A 24,374-nucleotide genomic window follows, 5' to 3' on the forward strand; every position below is an offset into this window, starting at 1 on the left:
AGAAGGAGGGACGGCTCCTTTTCAAGGATAGATACAACTACAATTTCAGTTCATGCAGTGTAACCATACAGATCACATGAGCTTATAGTGTGTGTGTTTATATGAATACATACACACCCCTTGCTCACCACAGACAAGTGTGGCAGTAGGACTGAGGCTTCTGATGATTGCAGCCCCACTGCCTGTTCAGGATGCCAGCAGTCTTCTTCCAACTGATGTCATTGAAGCTTCAGAGCAGCCAGTATCCTCATTCATCAGCTCTTACACACATAATTCAATAGGCAGGACTCAAAAGTAAGGATGACTGCTGGCCCTGTTGTGCTATGGGCAATTTGAGATTCAACGAGGAAATATTCCTCTCCAGCTTCCAAATTAAATTTCAGCAGAACTAGTCTGTGTACCCCGCACTGTTACACCAGCAAGGAACAACAGGTCAGTACAGGAGTCTCCTGGGAATATCCCATCAAAAACCTCCCTGTAAAGCTCCTCTCTCTTGTTCCCTCTCTGAAAAGCCATTCCATGGAAATAATTTCATTTCACTGAAACATTCTTTTGGGGGGGCTGGTTGGAGAAGCTATGAATATCATGAATATTTGGGGAAAGGCAGATTTCCCCTTCCCTCATGCACACCCTTTTCTCAGACTACAAAGCACACAAACTTTGGATACTTCGTATTCTGAATCAGGTATCTGTTTCTTCAAAGTTCCAGACTTTAATTCTAATTTTGCACCTTCTTATGATTGTTCTACAGACATACTCCTTACCCTGCTTGGAGAGCTGAATACTGAACACAGCAGCAATTGCAAGGCTCAACATTTTGCAAGATCACACAGTTAATGCTTTACCATAAACTACATCCTTCATACAGCTTTTATGCAAGTTAAAACAAAGTATGCTTTTAAATAATTGTTTATTTAAGAATAAACCAAAAAAATATTTGATGGCATGCCTTGAGAAAGGAATAGTACTGGCAAGAAGTCTGCAGCCATTACTCATCCGAGATAAACCCAGCTTCTTCCAGAATGTGACCTGAATGTGACACATTGCCATAGCTGCAGACTCAAAACTCAAGCTACCGCTAATGATTTTGTACGTAAGCACAAAAATTACTTACTAAGTCTACTACTTAAGTCTAGAACCCAGCTAACTGATCTAGCCCAGAGTACATCTAGTATACCTGCATCACTGGCACAGAACAAAATTGTGTTCAAGTCAAAGCATACAGTGAATTATTGTATACTAGCAGTGGCTGCCAAGCTCCACAGGACCCAAAGAATACTGATAGATATTACACTGTATGTATCAGTAACCCACTGTCTGTTTTAACATGCTTAAAAGCCAATATTTTAACATATAATTTGAGCATACTGTTGCTTGGCCAAAGAAGTCTGGGGGCTAACATTAAAATGAGGCCACTGGAATCATTTTAGCTATCATTAAAAGATAGCCTATGTTCAATTTGCAATCAGTATTAGCGTTAGAAAAGAGCCTCTACAGACTCTCATAAACTAATGCACACTTTCCACAGAGTAGTAGAATGTTAAGGGAGGTGTATTTATTTATTCAAACTAAGTCAAGGATTTTGCTTACCTAATGGCACTGAATACCAAATCTATATATCACCCTTTAAAAAGAAGGGAAGGAAAAGCTAAATGCATACAGCCGCTCTGTAAGTTGAGCTGAGCTCAAATCAAAGAAGAAAACAAAAAGGGCCAGCAATCAGCTGACCTACACAGGTTCTTCTACAAGATGAGATATTCACTAATGTTATGCACCAGGCCTTTCTTTTTTGGTGATGCTCTCATGAAGCTTCTCTGTGGAGCACAGCAAACCTACGTGGTTCTTCATGATCTAGTGATCTAGTCCCAAACACTTCTTTCTATCACCAAGAACCACAAGCACTTGGAAACCTCTCAAAAAATACACTGCAAACCTGTTCTCCCACAAAACATTCACACTGCGCCCTGAACTTGGAAGAGTCTTTCAAGTAGCATTGCTCAATCTGGTAGGAAGTTTTTACAGGAAGTACTGAACAGTTTGGACTGCAGGTGCTTGTACGAGGTTACTTTGCCTCCTAATGTGATAGGAATAATGGTGATAATACCTTAATGGGAAAGAAAAAGCCCTGGCTGATATTTACAGCTCCAATGGAAGAACGGAAAACATAACTGTCTTTTCTACTTGCCGTGGCCCAAAGGAAACTCCAACTTCCTTCCTATAAACCTCCATCAAGGGTTTTGTATAACTTTAGATTAAGATTCGTACATAAGAAGATATTTCCGATTAATGGCTAGGGAATAGGACTTCCAAATATTTAAGATCCAGCAACAGCCTCTCCTACTCACCTTATAGAACTATTTGTGAAGTCTGAACTAATCAATAGAGCCCATTCTCTCAATGGTTACTAGGTTTACTGTGTAAGTAAGAGAACAGGCCTGGCTAAATTGCAAAACCGTAAGTTTGTTAGCCTAACTCTGGCAAAGATTCATCCTACAAAAAGAAACCTCACTGCAAAGTCATCTGTGTCTATTCCAAAACATCTTTACTTTGATATGAATCCATTCTATCTAACAAAAAGGCTCGTCAACAAACTACTTTCTTTCACATGAGGCCACAACAGACGAAGGTTCCTGAAGCAAAGCAAACCTTCTGAGCCTCTTAACTAAGATAACATTATCCTAACATTCAAAGGGGGACCGCTAGCCTCAGTGCTAGGAAAATTAAGTCACAAAGAGCATCAACACACAGACTCTTAGAGCTGGGAGTTAAAAACTCTTCCTTCTACCCAAAAATAACCCTGGAAGCCCTTTGGCTGGGATGATTCAGGACCTTTTCAAGTCAGTGTACCTAGCAGGGCTTCAGCCACCTCAGCTCAAACCTCAGTAAGCCTTCCCATCTCTATACTGTGATTGTCAGTTCACTGGCAGCAATTTGCTGGATACTATCCCAACCACCTCAACAAAGTAAATAGTGTAAAGACAGTTACTTTAAAACAGATCATCCAACCCTGCAGAAATTTCCTCATATTTTTACATAACCAGAACCCCAGCAGGAAGTGTCACTACCGAGATGGATAGATTTCTTTCTTTCCACTAGGTATTAAGAGCAACATAATATCACTAAGTGCACCTTACAAAGCAGCCTCCTCCCCCAGAATGGTGCAGAATATGAGTATGCGCTCTAAGAGGGCAGAAAAACCAGTTCCTGATCTTCTGCAGAAGACCAATTAAACAAGCTAGTGCATTATAGAGAATTCTCCTCAACAGAGAAGAAGATATCCTCCTCCTCCTCGTAAGATATTTGATGCACTGGGGAAAACAAGTCAGGAGCAAACTTATGTAGATGGCCTTTCCCCCAGTGCACAACCTAGCAAACAGGGCAGTAAGTTTCACATGGACTCAGATGGAGACTCTCAGCTCTTCTTCTGTGACCCTTCCTCCCCCCCTCCATTGCCTAAGAAATATCACACCGTGATAAACGTTTCATGTTTGACAAAACACACTTAATTCAGCTCCTAGCAGTAATCTGCTGAAGCAGTTAGGGCCTTTAAAGTCCAAATGAACTTAAAGTTGATTAAATTGTTTGTTGCACACACGAATCTTTGAGAGGCCATCAAGCTCACCTAATGTAAAGAAAAGGCTATGACAACACTCAGAAGGCTAAGTATTAATTCCAGGGCAATTTTTTTTCCCTAAAAATTGAGAAGTTTCTCAATTTAAAGTCACTTTTTAGTTCAACTAATTTGTCCAGAGTCCCAGGATTCCAAGGGTGCAGGCCTACAAAGCTGGGATTTTAGAAGAGCCTAAAATTTCCACACGCCTAAGTTTCACCAAATGTCACCGCAGTTTGGATCCCATCTCCTTAGGCTCTATAGGAAGTCCTGCAAGACGTGTTCTGCTGTGAAAAGGAAGCTGCTCCTGCTGTTGACTGCACCCAATTCCAAAAAGGCTACCTCTGCAATGCTGGAAACGCACCTAAAAGGAGTGGAGAATATCACATTTTCACTATTCAGGATGACATCAATACACCTGATCTCCGTACAAACCAATTCCAGTGATTTTACTGCAAGGAAAGCTTGAGGCAAAGTCCTAATCAAGGTCATTTGTCAACAATTTAAAACAAACAAACACCTGCAGTAAGTTCTCCCTTTCTGCACACTGCCCCTTTGCCTCAGCCCATGCCATCAACCTTACTTTCTCTTTCCCAGGATGCCAGTCCAGACCTTCTCCCAGCAGCATGAATTTGCTTGAACAGTTAAATGGTGCCCCATTGAGAGAATACACACACAGACGCCACACTGCATGCAAACTGAGCTCTCCCCAGCCAGTAGCACCACTTCAACATACCAACACAGCTCTGGTTTTTCAAGAGCCTCTATCTGTCTTCTAACAAAGTCCAGGGCAAGCTGACAGCAGCTGGTGATAGAGTCAAGCCCACTCCCAAAAACTTCAAGCCTATAGTTATCTTCTTTGCACAGGGTGCTTTGTGCTCCAAACATGGAGTTGTCCTACCATGAGAAGAAAAAAGCAAAGCAGCTGTTTTGGTTTATGGGCTGTGACCCAGTAAAGTAGACAGCCCTAACATGTAAGGTAGCACTACGAACATTAGGGCACTTATGAGGAACAGGATGGGAAAATGTTTGTTACCTGCAAAGTCAGCACGATAACTTCTGCACCTCACTACTGACAAAGAAGGTTGGCTGTATCCTGTCCATTTAGGGGAAGAATTAAAGCTAGGATTTTAGGATTAAATTCTGCTCCGTTGCATTCAAAATGATGCTTTTAATGTATGCAGTGAAATACTTATCTCATTTGTAACGAGGCTTGTATTTATTTACAAAGGTTTTAAATCACATTACTGCCAAAAGTAATACTTAAATCCAATTTATGTAGTCATTTTGTAAAGAATAGAATAGGGCATCTGTGTTAGAACTGGGCTAATGTCAACAGGCCTGTCCTCACTTACTGGGCACAGTAACCTCACAAAGTCAAAAGAAACTGGTTTATGCTTTTGCTTCTGCTTCATAGAAGTTGAACCAAACAGTACTACATGTCCCAAACCTGTTGTTACTGCCGGGCAATCCCCAGCTGAACAGTTTCAACTCCACAAGCAGAAGAAAACATTTTTTCTACAAACCAAACTGCAGCAGTAATGTACAGCACAAAGCTTCGGAGAAGCTCAGAGCTGGTGTGCATGCTGTCGTACCCATTAAATTCAGTATGTTCACTTGTTATGGTGGCGTTTATAAATGTCTTTTCACTATAGAGGAAAACCAACTATACAAAAGAACATGAGACATCATCAAGCTGACAGATCTCAAAAATTTGCTCTGTTAGGACAATATACATCTTGCTTGAAACCTGCAAGCAGTAGAACACTTTCAAAAAAGCAAGATGCTCAAGAAAACTGAGTTTCTTCATTGTTCCAAATGAACCTTCATTGCATAGCCATAACACAAGTGGTAAGCATAATATGCCTGGGAAAGAAGAGAGCAATGGAAGTTCAAATTGCAGCTGCTGCTGCACATACACAAAGAGATGGAGAAAAACAACATCAGTCTTACTAACCAGCTGCATGTACTGGGTAGTGCTCCCAACTTCTATGTAACAATAATAGGAAATGGAAGTATCTTGCCTTTTTCACAGAACATACAAGTTATGAGAACAGAATGAAGACTGACTATGCATTTTCCAAGAAGCCGCTCTCTTTCACAGAAAGGCAGAAGAAACTTGCAGCTGTGTATGAGATAGCCTCCTATGCTTCAGCTGTTTCACTAAAAACTAACCAAAGGGAACATTTGGTGGGGAGAAGTCACAGCTTGCTCCGGATACCAGAAAGAGACAATAAGTGTGAAGCTGACACCTGTCTAGGGTCCCAGAATAACTTCAGTGGAACACCTGAATCCAGGTCTGTGAGGAAGGCCTCTTAGGAGAGACAACTATCAGTGCAGTATATTGAAACCGTTCCTCAGAAAGAGCAGGGAAGTAACTTCTGCCACAAATTCCTGCCGCAGTGCTGTCTAGACTTACAGACTTCATGTATAACACACCCATGTCAGAAAGCCCAAGGGACTGACAGCTAAGGAACAATGCCCTATCAAATAGCCACACAACAGACTGTTGTCACCACTGCATCAGAGCAGGAGATAAGTGGGAAAGGCCCCCTTTTACTTGCCCTTAACCAGAGATCTTGAGTGCACACGGAGGCTGAAGACACAGCTCAATCCCAAAACAAATACCTCAAATGCCTCCAGCCAAGACACCAAGTTCCAGCTTAGATTTGTGGCTTCTTTTCAACTAACTGAGTTAAGAAAGGACTTAGTCCACAAGACAGAAATTACAACCAAGTTTATAGCAGCAAAGCCACACCAGGAGGAAGAAAGGAGGAAGAAAGGAGGAAGAAAGGAGGAAGAAAGGAGGAAGAAAGGAGGAAGAAAGGAGGAAGAAAGGAGGAAGAAAGGAGGAAGAAAGGAGGAAGAAAGGAGGAAGAAAGGAGGAAGAAAGGAGGAAGAAAGGAGGAAGAAAGGAGGAAGAAAGGAGGAAGAAAGGAGGAAGAAAGGAGGAAGAAAGGAGGAAGAAAGGAGGAAGAAAGGAGGAAGAAAGGAGGAAGAAAGGAGGAAGAAAGGAGGAAGAAAGGAGGAAGAAAGGAGGAAGAAAGGAGGAAGAAAGGAGGAAGAAAGGAGGAAGAAAGGAGGAAGAAAGGAGGAAGAAAGGAGGAAGAAAGGAGGAAGAAAGGAGGAAGAAAGGAGGAAGAAAGGAGGAAGAAAGGAGGAAGAAAGGAGGAAGAAAGGAGGAAGAAAGGAGGAAGAAAGGAGGAAGAAAGGAGGAAGAAAGGAGGAAGAAAGGAGGAAGAAAGGAGGAAGAAAGGAGGAAGAAAGGAGGAAGAAAGGAGGAAGAAAGGAGGAAGAAATCACTTCCACTGCGCTGAGTGATATTAAAAAGTATATCCTAGGGCACATTGATTTCAAGAGAAGAAATCCATCCATCAAGAAGGATCACAATTGGATGTAGTGCACTGCCTTTATCCAGAGGCAAACACTGCAATAGCAACAGGATCACAGACTGCCTTGGAAAATGGATGGGCATGCATACATTGATCTTCAATTATCGACTCCAATTCACTTCAAGTTTGAAATTACTGTTATCTGACTGCCCATTTAATTAACTTGTTTCTGCTGTATGAGAATGGCTCATGCACTGATCTTCCCTGCCTCCAGGTTTGTTTAGTGTTCCCCCTTCCATCTATTATTTGACACCTTAAGAAACCAAAATGTGTGAGTGCTGCCAGAACCAGAATTGTACAAGGATTGCTATACTTCACATTTCAGTATGGCTCCCAGCATCAGCTGATGAGACTAGTCAGTTTATAGGGAGTTCATGGACTGAACATGCATGTAGGTAACATTTTATTAAGAAGGCATTAGTTGTGAGGTTTGCAGGAAGAGGACACCAGAGGGAAGAATCGCAATCAAGTCCATCTTTGTCAGTCAAGTTCAGCATGTATTACAATGACAAAGTTAATAAAGACGGAAATACTTGTTCCTTCATTTCCTGAAACAGCATCAAATGATACAAAATTACAGAATGGTCTAACTAATTAATAACTCAGGGATGGCCCGAGGAGTGCAGAATGCTGTATTCCCATTTCTTCAATTACCCACACAATAGTAAAATCCTAGTTTACCTAGGAGCCTGTATTCCCCCCTGTGAAGCAGCAGTCTTTCAACATTTACATCAGAACCATGGTTGTGCCAACAGGAAGGCTACAGACATCAAACACTGATGCTCTTGCTACAACAAGAAAGAAACACAATAAATAAAAGGAATAAAAGTAGCACAGAGAGACCATAAAGTACAAGGGCAATTTTAGCAACACTAAAGGTGTCAAGGAGGGGCTTCAATAATGTCGTAGATATAGCAGCAAACAAAACATGCTATTAATTTCGGAAGCATTTTTTGAAACTACTATGAATTACAAATCTCAAAATGAATAAATAAAAGGCTAATGCATGCATCCCTAAAAGTAGCTTTCCCAACATGCAGTCCAGTGAAACTGCTAACTTCACCCATTACTCCAATCTTAAATCACAGGGCACGCTGAAGACAGTTGTTGGGCTGACTCCAATGCTATTCACTTCTCCATCTGTACCATTACTAGGCTTGACTACTTGGGGATGTGGACAGTGTCACACAGCAATGGTTCCCATTCAGAAAGTCATCAAAATAAGAAAGTGGGAAAGACTATTCAAGATTGTCACAAGTAGTAATTACACGTAAAAAACAAACAAAAAACAAAACAACCCACCTAGGGTTCATGACTCTTTTAAGAGGGAAGGTAGACATTACTTACTTTAAATACTGTTTTGCAAGTATGTTTGTACACACACTACATGCCAAGTGGCACAGTTACAAGTTATCACAATTTTCCCAGGCCTGCATCTATTCACACCCACACTATCTTGCAAATTCATACCCATATGCATATGTGAAAACAGATGTAAGGATTCATTAGTATATGCATAAGTTGCTATTTCATGCCCTCAAACATGTATATTCACAGACACTGATGGTCTCCTTAGCATACTGATCCCAGGAAGCGATGAGGATTCTTATCCTAGCTGTGTCTAAGCTCACAAAGGTCACCTACAATACAACCCTGCAGTTCATGCATTTCCCTTCAAAAGCCAAGTGGATGCAGGCTTTTATCCCTTTTATAAAATGGCTGGAACAAGTCGAGATGAAAGGACTTCAGCACAACGTTAGATCAATAGTATTCTCACTGGTTTAAAAGGTAACACTACTTTCCCAGATAAGAACAGGCTACAGACAGAAATCCTGCAGTGCTGCAAATGCCTATCTCAACTAGAGAGCAAAGTACAAGAGAACAACAGAAAAGCAACTACGAATATCTCCTGCACATTGCACCGTGGTTCATACACAAGTTTTGTGCAACAGAAAAGACAGATGGATCCTTGTTTTCCAATTTTATTTCCTTTCAATTTCCCTTTGGGGCTTTTTTCTGTATGTGAGTAACATTTGGACCTATCAAGGTCAGGAATCAGTTTCTTCAGGCAGTGAGACAGATCACCTCGTTTCATTCTCCAAGTGTGGTGTGTCTGTACAGAAAGTTTTTTTCCACAGAACTGCAGGGGTTAGAATGGAGATCAGTGAATCCAACCCCCCTGCCAAAGCAGGTTCACTAGGTAGGCATCCAGGCAGGTCTTGAATATCTCCATCAATGGAGACTCCACAACCTCACTTGGCAACATGTTCCAGTGCTCCATTACCCTTACTGTAAAGAAGCTGTTCCACATGTTAGTATGGAACTTCCTATGTTAAAGTTTTAGGTCACCACTTCTTGTCTTATTGTTAAGCAATACCAAGAAGTGCATGGCTTCAGACACTTGCCTTCTACCTCCCTTCAGATATTTATAAGCATTAATCAGATCCCCCCTCAGTCTTCTTTTCCTCAGGCTGGACAGACACAGGTTGCTCATCCTTCCCTCACAGAGGAGATGCTCCAGGCCTTTTATCATCTTTGTGGCCCTCCGCTGGACTCCTTCTAGGAGATCCCTGTCTTTTTTTAACTGGGGAACCCAGAACTGGACATAGTATTCTAAATGTGGCTTCATCAGGGCAGAGTAGAGGGGGACGATCACCTCCCTTGACCTGCTCGCCACACTCTTTTTAATGCACCTCAGGATATCATTTGTCCTGCTTGACCAAGTCAATTCCACCCTACCACATCATAAACAAATCCTGACACATAGCGTCTCCTACTTCATTTTACTTGAATGCACCATCCTTAGGGTACACCACCAGACAGGGAGCCCTCCTGGATCAGTGCAAAGCCCTCTGAAAGAATCAAAGGGGAACCACTTGGCTACAAGCATGTTGGTACAACCCAAATGGTACATGGAACATGAATCCATTCATCTAAAAATTAGTTCTTCAAAAAACTAAAACAATCCCAAACTCAGTCCTAGCATTCCAATCATTTTTACCAGGATGCTTTGAGACACTACGTAACAGGAAAATGTAGTTATTTCTTCAGTTATTGGAAGCCTCAGGTTTCTCCACATAATTGGTAACAATTAAGAATGAACAACTAGTAGACACTTTGCCAGCACAAGTATTTTTACAGGGTTCCTCCAAAGGAAGGGGGATTTTTCTTCACAAGACCAGCTGATATAAGCAGAAGTGGGCAAACTCACAAGCACAACTGAGAAGTTGACAGAGCTATGAGGGAAAGCAGACACAAGCTAACAGGGAACTTTGGTCTCAGAGACAGCAGCCCCATCACCAAGCCATCCCCACCTAACCATTAGCGCCATTACAACCTCTGTGGAACTGCACTGTAAACCAGACCAGGTTCACTATCTTTTCTTCCAGCAAGGCTATTTTTAAACTGAGATCAGTTTTCTGATTAGACTTCTCATGCTGTCCTGGGTGACAACGAGATGAGAAAAGGACACAGCACCCCAGGATAAAATCCAAGCAGATGGAGGCAGAAGCACTGCCCACCACACTTCTGCAAAACACACCCTTCTAATTATTCCCCTTGAGCATTTAGCTCTGATGATTGCTTCTATTGTTTCAGATGTGAAGGACCTGAGGACCTCAAAGCCCATTTATTTACCAAAAAGTAACCCACTTCACTAAACAATGTAGCTATAGGAAAGCTGTATATAAAGTCTATTAGGAGAACAAGGAACTCCTGTCTCCCTTTAGTACGGTCAGATTTGTAGCCTTGCTATTATCAACGTTTAATTCAAGAGAGGTAAAAAAAAAATGAACTCTCAAATCAAGCACCATACTCATTTTACCCCACTGGCTCTGCTGCTGCAGTCTAGCTGAGAAAAGTCCTGGTTTTAATAATGCTGGAAAGGAAAATCATTTTTTAAGTGAAAAGCACAAGTCAAGCAAGAGAGGACTTTTGTTTGTTTGCCACTAGAGTTGCCTTTTTATTTAAGAAAACACAATGGAAAGCATAAAAATCTCAGAAGAATGAAAGAGGAAATAATGCCCTAAAGGAAAGGAGCACAGAGGCTCCAACAGGAGGCAAGACAGGCAAGAACTATTAGGCTGTAGCTCGCTAAGCTGTGCAGGCTCAATGACCCCCTCCTGCTCAGAACTTATTGCATGATTATGCATAGGCTGCCATCTTGATCATGCAATTGCTCCAGTATGCCTGCTAGACATTTATTTTTTCCTGCTTGCAAGGCCTTAAGCCAATTCAATACCCACAACACGCGATTTGGCACACCTTTCAGAAGCCTGGGGACAGAAACATTTATAACATTGTGCACAGAGGTGACAAGATGTAGCTATTACACTTTCACTGAAAAATCAAAATGGATCTCTACAGAGAGACAGAACATTTAAGCTGCTTCCCACCCAAACAAAAGGCCTCCCAGAAAAGATCTTCCTAAACACAAGTCACACCTACAGTGTTTCACTGGAACGGACATTCAAGGTCACTCATCCCCCCCCCCCCCCCCCAAACCCTACTCTCCCTCCAGTTGGTTTCTACGGATCCTCAGATACGAGACCCTTTGAAGCTTTCTCTTTTCATAGCACCGCATCCAAGCACCAGCACGAAAGCCTGCTGTATTTTGCAGCCTCTACCATTAACCAATGCTTCGTCCCACATTCACCCAAATTCTCAGTAGCGGCATGTCAATTTAACAGACTTCCCCCTGAATTTTGGAACAAAGCATGCCACATATCAGATGCTCACTCACCCAGGAGCTCACAGCCTGTCACTACAGGGGAAAAAGAGGTGGGAAAGAGCTCCTAATTCTTCTGTGTTTGGCTGCACAGCTCTCTCCCTCCTGTGCGCTGCGTTCTGTGTAACCACTGCAGTGCTCAGAGCAAGCAGGCTCATGAGAGCAGCCGGAAAACAGCCTGGAATCTCCAAAGCTGAGCAGAGGTGTCCATCCCAGCTCGAGGGTGGTTCCTGCACAAGAAACCTATCATCTACAGCTCCTTGGCCAGAGGGAGGGTCACAGTGACAAGTGGCCGATGGAAGGCGATAAGTAGGGCGAGAGAATAATAATAAAGCCAGAGAAACTGTGTGACTGCATGCGTGTGTGTGTGTGTGTGTGTAGGAGGGGAAAAGAATAAGTGGAGCAAATAATGAGTGAAAGAATGGAGTAAGTATACAAAGAAAATTATTTATTGAACAGACTGATTGTGCTGCTGACCTCAGTTCATTCCTCTCCAAGTTTTAACTGCTTACTGCCAGGGCTCTGCTCATGCAGTAAGCTCACTGCCTTAAACTCATGCCCATCACCACTCTAAGCTGCCACAACCACATCCCACAGGTGAGAACACATTCTGGCAACAGACCGCTGCTCAGTTTCAGTGCTCTAATAAATTGTCACAAATTAATCAATGCCTCCCCACTCTACTCCCCCAAAAAAGCCCTCCTGAACCCAGAGCTGACGAGATTGCCTAGGGTTCATATCACCACTATTTTTAAGACCTTCACAGAAAATAGAGCTAAATATCGCCAGCTTATAAAAAGCCAGATGTTCACCGAGCACACCTTTCCACGGAAAGGACTGCTGAATGCAAGTTAATCCCATGGCCATGACCTTGCCACCTAAAGATTTTACTGCCATAATAAACTCCACTGAGCCTGCATGCCTTCGCTGCGCATAAGTCACTGTGAACTCCCATATATGAAAAGAAAGTTGCATTTTGCATGACAGGAGCTACTCCAAGTGGAAAGTGCATTCTATGTGGGGAAATGGGCAGGGAAGTGGCATAACTGACATGAAATACATTTTAAATATTACATATTTTAAGTCATTATTGCATTTGCAAACCGGATCACCTGCTCTCAGGTTCCCCAACACTGGAGATATTCAATGATATTGCCGCCACAAAGAAGCATGCAGCAAGTCCCAAGAAACAATGCAGTGTAACCATTAACACTATAGGTGATGATTGTGTTGTACTGCCTAGCGTTTAATTTACAGCACTGAAAAACCTCAAGCCCATATTGCTGAGAAGAAACTTTTCCAAATACAGCCAAATGCTTTGCAAACAGTCTGAAGGCTGTTCTGTTCTTTTGTCACATGTCAAAGGACCCAGTTAAGTCACACAAATTAAAACAGAAATCTTGCAGTTACCACTGTAGCAAGTGAAACACAATTCTAGTTTTAAAAGAAGTCAAATCAGCTTAAGCTAAGACAACTGTTAGGTGGGCCATGCTCAGCTGCCCACTCTTGCTTCCTGAATTGCCATAGTTAACACAAAGGCAGAGTAGAGGGGGACAATCACCTCCTTTACCCTGATCCTGCTGGTCACCCCTATTTTCATGCAGCCCAGGATACTACTGGCCTTCCAGGCTCCCAAGCGTACACTGCTTGTTCACGTTGAGCTTTTCTGCCAGAACCCCTAAGTCCTTCCCTGCAGAGCTGCTCTGTGTCCATTCATCACTCTGTCTGTACTGATGTTTGGGATTGCATTCCATTAATAATCTGATTCACCAATGAAATGAATCACAGAACGGTTAGGGTTGGAAAGAACCTTAAAGACAATCTAGCTTTGTGAAGTCATCTAGACATAACATGATTCCAAATGAAATCAACACCTTAATGAAGTATAAAAGTTGTACTGGCACAGCTGAACTGAAAACTATAGATTAATAAAATGATACAGGAAAACAACATGATGAGAACATTTTGAAGAATAAAGTTATGAAGCCATCTATTTGTGAAGTAAAGAAGTCCTCTCCCAGAACGTAGTTTCACCAATACTGTCAGCTAGCATTAGAGAAAGGAACAAAGTAAGGCATTTTTTCACCCTCCCCTTTTGGTGGATTACTAAACACTTTAATTCCTTCTATCTTAGCGCTGCAGCATTTTACAAGACTGTTGCTTCAGTAACTATTTAAAAATAAACTCCCGAGAGTGCAGATAGCACTAAAACAAGCCTCTCCAGACTGATGAGACATCTAGACAATTGTCCGCAAAAGGGCACATTAGCAGAAGACTTCTGAAGGGAAGCAGACATCTCAAGTGACACTACCCAAGCAATTTAGCTGTTTTAGATCACAGCTGAGACTATGCCATTTCTAAATTAACATTAACTGATACCCTTCTCATCCCTCCCCCCCAAAAAAACCCAAAATCCAGCAAGCTGCACAGCTAATCCAGTCCATGAGACGGACACTGCTCTTACGTTTGTCTTTGTAAAGAATCTAAAGTTCAGCCCTACTAGGCCAGAAGATCCTGCCTCCTGGGGAGGATCACTGGCTAGGAAGGGGACAAAAAGAGATGGGAGGTTAAAGAACAGCCAAAACATAAATAAACAAGCAGACCTGGAGGAAGCGAGAGAAGAGCTACCTGCTTCACCTGCAGCACACACAACAAGAAGGATCTTCCTTCTGTGCAGGAGGGAATGTGGATCAGGAGTCTCTTCCCCTCATGAACCACACAGTGAATACACTCATGACCACAACCATATTATGATAGTATCAGTAGACTGCGGCTCGGCACATAAGCTGACATTTGGAATAGTTCAGACTTTAGGAAGTCCCAACACTTACTGTCTGGGTAAGACACTAGCTCAAGGAATACAAACAATATACGAACAACGTGGTATGAGTGCAAAGAGCTGTCTGAGAGATAATTCAGCAGGAAATCCACTCAGTGTCACAGAGACTGACCAAGCTGATGGAAGCTGGAAAACAGAGGATGTGCCAGAGACCTATGGCTTGACTACAAATTGGTTACTCCAACACAAAGGTTCCTGCATAAACATACACCTCTCATGGACGCACAGCTCTTCAAATACCCACAGCTGACCTTTGGCCACTTGAGGAGCCTCCCACAGAATGATCTGTAGGTCGGTTCACATCTCAGAATAAATTCACTGTCAAATAAATTGACATATTGAATGCACCAAAGTCAAAACTTACCAGCATTTGCCATTTAAACACCAACAGAAATTTGTATTTGTGTTCTTCTACTCTCATCTGCCTTATTTAAACAAATACATACACATATTATATATTCAGAGCAGGGACTTGTTTTCCATGCTTTAATACAGCATTTGGCACAGCAGAGCCCTAGGTAAGTCTCCAAGTCAAAGTGTAATGCAACAGGTGTTATATGTAATGCAAAACCAACACAACTAGTGCTAGGACAGAACAATGGTCCCAGTTGTACTCCATCTGCCTTCTCTAGAGAGTGTGGGATGATAATTCACTATGGACAATTAATAGCAGCTATCTCCTGCTGAGGCTGTCATCTTCTGGGTAACTGCTCCATTTTCACACCAACTTCCATGTTTTGAAGTACTGGATGCAGACCATGCATCACAGACACCCAGCCTTCCGACATGCTTTCTGCACTTGCAAGCATTTCTAACTCTCCCAGGAAAGTCCATAACAAGACCAGTGACGCTCGTGAGATCCAGAAGGAACCTGAAACACCAGGCATGCAGCACTGACCTCCCCAGGCTCACCAAGGAAACCATACACAAAGGCTAACTCTGAATTAATCTTTCTTTACAATCGAAGCAGGAAGAGGCACAGCTCTAGAGAATTCTCAGTGGGAGCCTCGCTTAATTAGCGATTTACCTTGGCTAAGTGAATCACCAAAAGCATGCCACATACCTATAAACCATTTGCCGTTCCTGGCAACCCAAGGCAGCTTTTCCCTCCTAAACCAAGCAGAACTCTGTTTATAGCAGCTGGAATACCATACACAGTGCATGCAGGCTTGCTAAAGAAATAACTTTGCTCTACAAAGAAAGATTAGTGAAGCATTCTGCCATTTCACTGCTTAAAGCAAGAGGTCTGGGCAAATATTGCATCTTTCTGTGCAGATCACCACACAGCAGGGATGAGAAGCCTCCCATCCTCCAGTCACAAGACTGTGGTGTTGCAAGCATCCCAGCAGGAGACCCAGAGTAGTCTGTTACATGGGTGGGTACCAACTGTTGCTGGTTTTAACTGGGTTTGAGCCAAATTTGGTTTCTGTTGCCTCAAGTTTCATTTCTTGAATGAACCCTGAAAAAAAATCCAAGTGTTAAATAGTGCAAATCTTTGCAAGCTGCAGGATCATACAGAAATGGAGCGGAGGTTCTGCTGTCCTTTTCACAAAACCTGATCAAACAGAAGCCCACTTCAACAGCTGTATAAGTACATACCACATGTTGGAGAGGCTAACAGAAGGGCAAGAAGGAATTCCCAATAGAACCAACACAGTTCTACCAGGACCACAAAGAGGCCAATGTCAGATAGGACTTGCACAGCCACAAGGCTTTTACTGGCATGGCAGAGATAAGAAGATATGATCCCACAAAAATAAGGCTGCTCTCCATACGTGATTTCTCTTAAGGAAAAAAGCACCTTCCAGCAAGAAGTCTCCCCACAGGCTTGAAGAGTTCTCAATAACTCAAAGGGCACTTGTTTTCACTACCCATTAAGTCACTTCAGTTCAAAAGTTACTCGATGATTAGCGGGATTATATCTTAAGACTTCCTGAGACACACCACAAAAAACTCAATCCAAAGAATAACACAGCCATGACTATAAAGGATACAACTAAGGCAAAGCCTTAATGGAAGACACTTTTTCTTAATACAGGTCTTCCATGCACTGAAATGCCCTCTTCCTTCAACCACAAGCAGCTCCCTGCAAGCCTTCCCTCACTTCAAAGCACTGAAGATTCAGAGGAATTACTTCCAAACAGCAGGGCAGAAAGCAGTAATACAGAACAATTTCCTGCTGGCCAAAGAGGAAGTTGATGCAGCAAGCAGGTTATTGCCCAGATTTTAATTAAGCTGTATGGCTGGAACAGTGATGCAGACAAACACAGCAAAAGACCCAAACCATCAGATAAACATTCCTAATGGTGGAAATAATCAGCACAGAAAATGGAAAACTGCAGGACTGAAGCACTGTCTTGTAATGTACAGTAAGAAGCTTCAGACTACCTAAATCAGAAGTCTACTGTGTAGTATGCTACAAGGAGCAGAAGAAAGCACACCTCCGGCACACAGACTCCAACTCAAGGGACAGGATGATTGCCAAGTGATTTCAAAGAAAGAAGGGAGTACAGCAAAAAGACTCATGCATTAGTAGCAATGCGCGGTAGCCACTCACACACTGCCTAGCTGTTGCAGTTCAGCCAGTGGTAGAGGATGGCTCTAAGGACTTCCCTTCCAGTTCTCAAGGCAGAGGATGAGGCAGCTCCATTGGTGTTTGTGAGACTCCCACGATGAGAGAACAGCACCTGAATGTGCCACTCCTCTTTCAGGATCAACAAGGTAGAGACAAAATCCCATCCCTGGAGACATTCAAGGCCAGGCTGGATGTGGCTCTGGGCAGCCTGGTCTGGTGGTTGCTGACCCTACTCATAGCAGGGGGGGTTGAAACCAGATGATCCTTGAGGTCCTTTCCAACCCAGGCCATTCTATGATTCTATGAAAAGGAGGCTTTAGTGCCAACTTGAAGGTTAGCAGCTCTGACAGGTGGGACTGTGTCAGATTCTCCATAGCACACCACTCTCGATGCCAGCTGAAACTGACCAAGAAGAAAACCAGCCCATGCATGTAGCTGCAGGACCCATAAAGAAATGATTTTGTTTAAAGCCTTAATGGCAAGCAAACAAAAACACCTCTTTCAGTAAAAATGGTCACTGCTTTGAATAGGTGAGTGTCAAAAAGAAAACCAGACACAAAGCAAGGACAGCCTAGACTAGTTTTAACCACACGGCTAGACAAAAAGATCATATCTCAGAGATGCCACAGAGAAAGAAAGAAAGAAGTTAACATATAATCCAGATAAAGATCTAGGGAGAAAACAGAAATGACAGGCTGAGAGAAAGGAATGTGGTAAAAAGGTTCTCCCTACGATTTCCATAGCTTTCCTCGGAGCCCTTTTTCAAAAATGAAATGCAGTTTGTCATGTTGTCTACTGCAAAAACAATAGTTTCCAAACAGCTGATCGCTGTTGGAGCAATAGGGTTTCTGCCCTCAGTAAGAAGCTATGCTGCTATTGAATATCTTTAGCAGAAAAATTATGAATTCTCCTTGAGAACAGTGGGATGAAACCGGCACCTCTTTCCTGAAATTCAGATGGTTCTATTGCTAATTTACTGCTGTCTAAGAACAGCAAGAGCTTGCACTTCCTTTCCTAGTCACACCTACAGTGTTTGAGTGGAGACAATACAAATGCCTCAGAAAATGAAGAGAGAGACATCAGTTTCCTCTGGCTGCCATGCCAAAAAACTGCTGTTTGATCAAACTGAAAAGGAGCAGAGAGCAAAAGAGAAGCTGTCCAAAGAGGTGAGCAATCTTTCTCTCCTTCAACTGCATCTTACAAAAGGGCACTGAGTTTCTATCATAAGATGCTCAAGAGCATCACTGTGCCTCTTCAAGAGGCAACGTGGACAGAATGGCTAAGAGCTACGATCCATGTCAGATTACGGTTTACATCAAGAAACCAAATGCTATTAGAGCCTTACCAGCTACCTACCCTAAGTACCTCAAAATTAGTAAGAAAAAGCTGGAACAGATGAGTAATTCAGTGTCTCCATCCCAAAAGCTTGGTTGGAATCCAAATGTTTTCACACCCTTCACAAGCCCAGGCTACACACTGATCTCTCACACACAGTATCGAGAGTGCATGCTTGCATTCTCCCAAATGTTTTTCCCTTTCTTCCCCCTCTTGCACAATTATAACAGAAGATGTCATTCAGCTTGGGAGGGAGGAGGAGAAAAAGGAAGGAAAGGGTGGTGATTTGATGTGCCTATATTGGCTCACCTCTTGCTGTCTGTTATTTTGGTCTCCCCTGCTAACAAAGAAACAGCGCCTGCCTCTTGCACTTCATCACATCTTTTCCAAATTGCAGAATGAATGCTAGATCAGTATCATTACTGCTTTATTGCCACCTCTATAATTGCAAGCAGCATCTCTGCAGCTGGCATTTCAGTTACAGCCGCATAATAACAAGAGACCAAATAGGTTAAGACAAGCCCTGACAGCACATGTATCTTACTGGTGTAAGTGACTCTGCGCTAGAACCTCAGATACCACAGATCATAGCCCTGACTAAGAGCTACTCGGATGGAAAACTGTAACCGTAAGCTGAAGGATGTTTCCATCCCACACTGTTAAGATGTATATCAAGCGGCAGAGAATGGATTCCTAGAACACACTGCTGGATGCTGCATGGCTGAAGCAGGCTTTGACTAGACTGCAATGGGATCAAAACACCTAAGCCTTCTCTAAGGGGACAGCACTGAATTAAAACTGTAACAACAGTGAAGGTCTATACACGGGCTCCACTGCTGCTCTCACCAGCAGTTTTCTGGGGCAGTCAAGAAGTGGTGCCATCTGGAACAAAGACAGACAGTACCAGCACGGACAGTTCTCCCTTTACCTTGAGCTGCACTGAATACCACTCACCACTCTAAGATTACACTGGCAATACAGACACTGTGTGTGCAAAGCAGGGCAGGCGGGGGAATAAAAAAGGAGAGTTAATCCAGCAGTGGATTAAGCTAGTGACTGAGAAGTCATTCTGAAATCCTGCAAGCAGAGAGAAGCAGATCCAGCTGAAGACCAGCGTTGCCCCAACTTTCTCCCAAAGCAGAACAGCATCAACTCTGCACTACCACGCACATACCGGTAACTGAAGCCCTCACACAAGAGTAACAGCACTGCGGTCTTTAGGGAAGGAGAGCAGCACCTGCAAACCAGCAAAGCTTTCTCAAGAGGCACATTTGCAGAACGCTCCTAAATGCCAACAGAGGAAGGTTAAAAGCAGGATATCTAAAACCACGGAAGTAAGCAAGCCTAAAATAAAATGTCATTCTGACCTCGGCCACCAGTGTTCAGGTTTACACCAGGAATACACCATCACACACCACTTACCAGTCCTTTCTTAACACACAGCATTAGTCAAGGACGGGATTTATACTCAGACTTCCTGAAGACAGACGTTCAGATAGGAGTAATTCACAGCCAGTGCGACCATTAGTTATGTTTTCTGCATATATACTTGTCGTGATGGTTAAAAGGAAAACCTTAATGCTTCTATTAGCATTAGAGAGGAGTTTCCCTATCCATTGCTTTAAGGACTGTCAGATGTCCAGGTCCATCAATTAGCTACAAGGTGCGCCTTTTGATTGTAGACTAAGATATGAATGAATGCACACCTAGTGAGCACTCACATACATCTGTTCTCACCTGTAAGTACTGCGACAAGCTCCAAGCTATGTATAAACGCAGCTGTTCTATAACCACAGTCTGAATTCTTCATTTTCAGCTGCAGATCAGCAAGCAGAGGACTTCTGGATGGCTTAAAGCAACACTGTTGCCTTCGATTTAACAACCCTAAGTCCAGTTTCGTGCAAGTGAGCATCCACGGGATCTCACAGTGGTGGAAACGTTCTTGAGATTAAAGTTAATTCCCACACAGCCAGTTATTTTTACCAAACACATCCGTGCAGAACAACCTACCCAAACACAAGCCCTGGAAACGGGACAGTGAAAAATACATAGAATAAGCACATTCTCGGCAAGAAATGAAGAAAGACAGTATTGGTAGGACCACAGAACAAAGAAGGCTATTCAGATAGATGCTTAGGTACGCTCGAAATCTCGAGTATGGCTTTTAACTTGTCACTTTCAGACTGTAACTGTAAAAGACGGGCTCCGACGAGCTGTCAGTTCCGTGCCTGGACAGCCCACCGCCAGCCTCTTCGCTCGGCTTCCCCTACACCCCCTACAGCAGTACGGGCCGGTCCACGCGAACCGCAGAACCAACGAGAGCGCTGAGCCCCCGAGCCCTCCCGCCGGGGAGAGGAGACCCGCGGGCACAGAAAGGAGCGCAGCGGAGGCACGCGGCGGCTCCAGCAGCATCGCTCCGTTCGCCCCGTCCCGCGGGCAGCGCCGGCCGGCCCGCACCGACCCCACCTGCGCGGCCTGCCCCCGGGGCGGCTTCCGGCAGCGCGGAGCGGCGCGGCGGGACCGCGGGCTGCCGCTCCGACAGAAGGAGCTCCGCGCCGCTTTGTTCGCGCCTCAAGCGCATCCCGAAGAACCCGAACGCGAGATCCCGCCCGGCCGCGGGGGCGCCGCGCACGGCGCCGCGACGGAGCGCGCCGCGATACTGCGGCACGGCGCGGGGCGAGGTGCCGAGCGGCGCCCGGAGCTCTGCGGCACCGCGCCCGGCCCCGTCTACCCGACACCCGCCCCGGGGCTCGCCGCCCTCCCGCACTTGCCTTCGCCTCATGCCGCCCGTGGCGCTGCCGGCGGGGCTCGGCGCGGCCCGACTCGGCCCTGCCCGCCGCGGACGGAGGGGCGGCGGCGCGCGCGCGCACACCTTGGCAGCCCGCGCGCCTCGCTCCGTACCGCCCCGCCTCGCGCGCCGGGAGCGGAGGGCGCCGCGAGGGAGGAGCGCGTGGCGGAGAAACGCCCCCGCCCGGCGCCCCGCTCTCATCGGCGGGAGGGCAGCGGCTCCTGCCGCCGGGCACGCGGAGCGCCGAACGGGAGACGCGGGCGGACGGGGAAAGACGAGCGCGCGGTCGGGCGCGGCGCGCCGCCACAAAGGGACGCGGTGCCCCCCGGCACCCCCGCGCCGCGCGGCGATGGTACGCTCCCCGCGCTCCGGTCGGACAGGACCGGCGCCGATTGGCCGCGCGGCGGGGCGAGGCCAGGGCGCGCCAAACCCGGCCGGCGGAGCGGAGATGAGAAAGGAAGGGGGCGGGGCCCAGGCGCCGTCGCTTAAAGCGCACGGGAAGGCGCGGCGGGAGCGCGCTCTGGTAACCGTTGTGGTGCGCGTGCCCGCCTGCAAACGGATATACCTCCCCGGGAGGAGGGCGGGTGCCGCGTTTCCACGGCTCTCCCTGCCCGCTGCCGTCACCGCCACCCGCCGTCTGCGCTCCCCGGCTGGGAGCTGCGCCTCTGCGAGTTGCGGGAGCGCCTCGGCTGCCCCCGTTAACCGCCGCGTGGGGTGGGAGGAGAGCGTGGATCAGAGCTCGCCGTGGCTGGAGAGGAGCTTATAAAGGCACGGCGAGGAAGAGCTAAATATATTTTTGTTTGGGGCTGGCTCGGGAGAAGCTTGGAGCTGTGCTCATGGCAACATCCCCTGTTTGGATCGCGTCGTGCTCTCAAATCACTGCTCGCGTGTGTGAGACCGAGAGAATTACGTCAAGTGGATGCCTGGCTCCATTGTCACAGAGTAACAGCGTAACGTTGGGCACTGTCAGCTGGTTCTTATGTGACAGAACAGCCTATGTTGGAAATCACCTCCAAGAGCAAGTCCAGCCATCGTCCTGACATACGGAGCGCCATTGCTAATCCGTGTCCCTCAGTGTCACATCCACACATCTCGGGTACCCCAGGGATGGGGACTACGCCACTTCCCTGGGCAGCGTGCTCCAATGCCTGACTGCCTCTCTGTAAAGAAATCCTTCCTGATATCCGATACAAACCTCACTAGAGCAACCTGAGCCTTATTAGCTGTCACCTGAGGCCAACACCCTACTTGCTACAAATTCCTCTCTGCAAGTTTTAGAGAGTGATGAGGTCTCCCCTAAGCTCAAGCAATTGATTTATTCCCTCCCCTAATTGAATCAGCTCGGAAGACCTCAGTCCCTCAAGTGACACTGAGATAACAGCATGGGTAATGGGTGGGCAGGGAAATGACAAAATCCTATTCTTCAGAAAGGTTCTGAGCAGAGCATACAAATGTGCAATACATGAGTATGTAGGTTTGTATGTACAGGCACACTTCTAAATGGTCTCAGAAACTACTGCTTACTAACTGTTCTACATCTGGACTAGCAATCAGGAAGAGCGCTTTCTATCCAGCATTTATATATAGCCAACGTGTCTGTGTGCTTATATGTATTTGTATACCATTTATCTATAAATGCTTTCACTCTGTCTGTACCACTGTGTGTAAGCAGTACCACATAAATATGCTGTCTTTGCCCACGCTCTGTTGACTATGCCAGGGGAGCCAGCTGATGTGCACCTGAACAGAGCAGGGATGCAGACTGGTACAGAAGCACTATGAATAATCCAGGAATTAGGAATCAAGAACAAACTCAGGATTATGTCATAAAAGCAATGGCAATACAAAAGTAGCTCAGTGTTCCTTTCAACAGGCCTTTCCAGCAGAGGTATTTCAAACATCTGTCATATCCAGGTCCATATAGTTCCAATCACATACCAAAGCCACAATTGTTCAACTCTACCTTAACAGAAGATTCGATCTTCACAACCTATTAACGGTGTGGGGCTTGATTTTGACATGAAAAGCAGTCAGGTACGACAATAACATGATCCAAAACAAAATGGGTATCATTCACAAAAGATGCACAAAATGAGCTCATGGCATGGCTGTGGAAATTCTAACTACAGTGTGGTGCAACAAGTATCAACCTGAAATGCACAATTCCCAAGTCACTATCTATATCCCTGCCTGAGAACAGATGGAGGAAAGCCTTCAGCTGATACAAACTTGGCTCAACCCACTCTAATTACTGATGGAGTTTCCATGAGCATAGAAATTAGAGCTACCCGTTGCAATCACTAGGGAACCTGCTGAGTCAGTTTACGTGGTGGAAAAACTGGCAAAGATGTCTGTTCTCACCTGAGTGGATGCATATGTTCATACACGTGCAAGTACCAAATGGCAGTAGCACCTGATTCAATGAATATTCCTGCCTTTGAAACCAACCATGGTTAGTGGGGTAGTAGTTCCCTGCAGGTGAGGCAGCAGCTCTTACTAACTTGATAACCAAACAATCAACATTTCCTTCCCTACAAGGACGTGAGATGAGGATGCGTTAGATTATTATTTGTTAGAATATGGAAAAATGGAAGTAGGTGGAGGAGAGGGTTCACTTACAGCAGTAGGGAAGACTTCTTTAAATGCTCTCAGAGAAGCCAATGCTTATGGTGTGTCCATTGATTACTGGCTGAGCACTTGGCCTCTGAACAATCAGGAGGGCTGTCAGTTTAACAGTAATCTTTGTAAAATGCTAATAAGGACCCAACAATTCCCATTAGGGAATTGAAGAGCCATCTGCACTCAGAATGAAGCTGTCTATGGCATCCACAGCAAGACTTGTTATACATTTTGCCTTGCTATCTCGGAATCCAGCAACAGAGAGCCTTAGTCATATGACAGGGTTATTTGCATCATTACACTGTCATATTCCCAGAGGAGTTTTCACAATGCACTGTAAGAGGAAGAGTTTAAACAAGTAGAACTAAAGCAAAAACAAAGCACTGTGCTTCCTTTACGTGTCTCTTTTTACTGCATGCATGTGGTGTTCAGAATGGGAGGAGGGTGGAAAGCAATACCAGAGAGAACTTCAGGCTAATAAAACACACCC

The 24,374-nt window shown here is 44.9% G+C and overlaps 1 protein-coding gene across 12 annotated transcripts in view; it reads right to left on the reverse strand.

Annotated features, from left to right (window-relative positions):
* MICAL3 (microtubule associated monooxygenase, calponin and LIM domain containing 3) overlaps positions 1-24,374 on the reverse strand; it is a 159,337-nt gene that overhangs the window by 129,741 nt on the left and 5,222 nt on the right. For 4 of the 12 annotated variants that reach the window (XM_072361546.1, XM_072361549.1, XM_072361547.1 and 1 more), the window contains exon 1: positions 21,249-21,615. The exons of 1 other annotated variant lie outside the window; for it this stretch is intronic. The gene's annotated coding sequence lies outside the window, so the exon portion shown is untranslated. Of the gene's footprint in view, positions 1-11,743; positions 11,872-21,248; positions 21,618-24,374 lie in introns of those variants that run through there. 7 more of the 12 variants (XM_072361540.1, XM_072361543.1, XM_072361552.1 and 4 more) reach the window with 5 other exon arrangements.

Source organism: Excalfactoria chinensis, chromosome 1 (genome assembly GCF_039878825.1).
Source record: "Excalfactoria chinensis isolate bCotChi1 chromosome 1, bCotChi1.hap2, whole genome shotgun sequence".
Lineage (NCBI taxonomy): Eukaryota > Metazoa > Chordata > Aves > Galliformes > Phasianidae > Excalfactoria > Excalfactoria chinensis.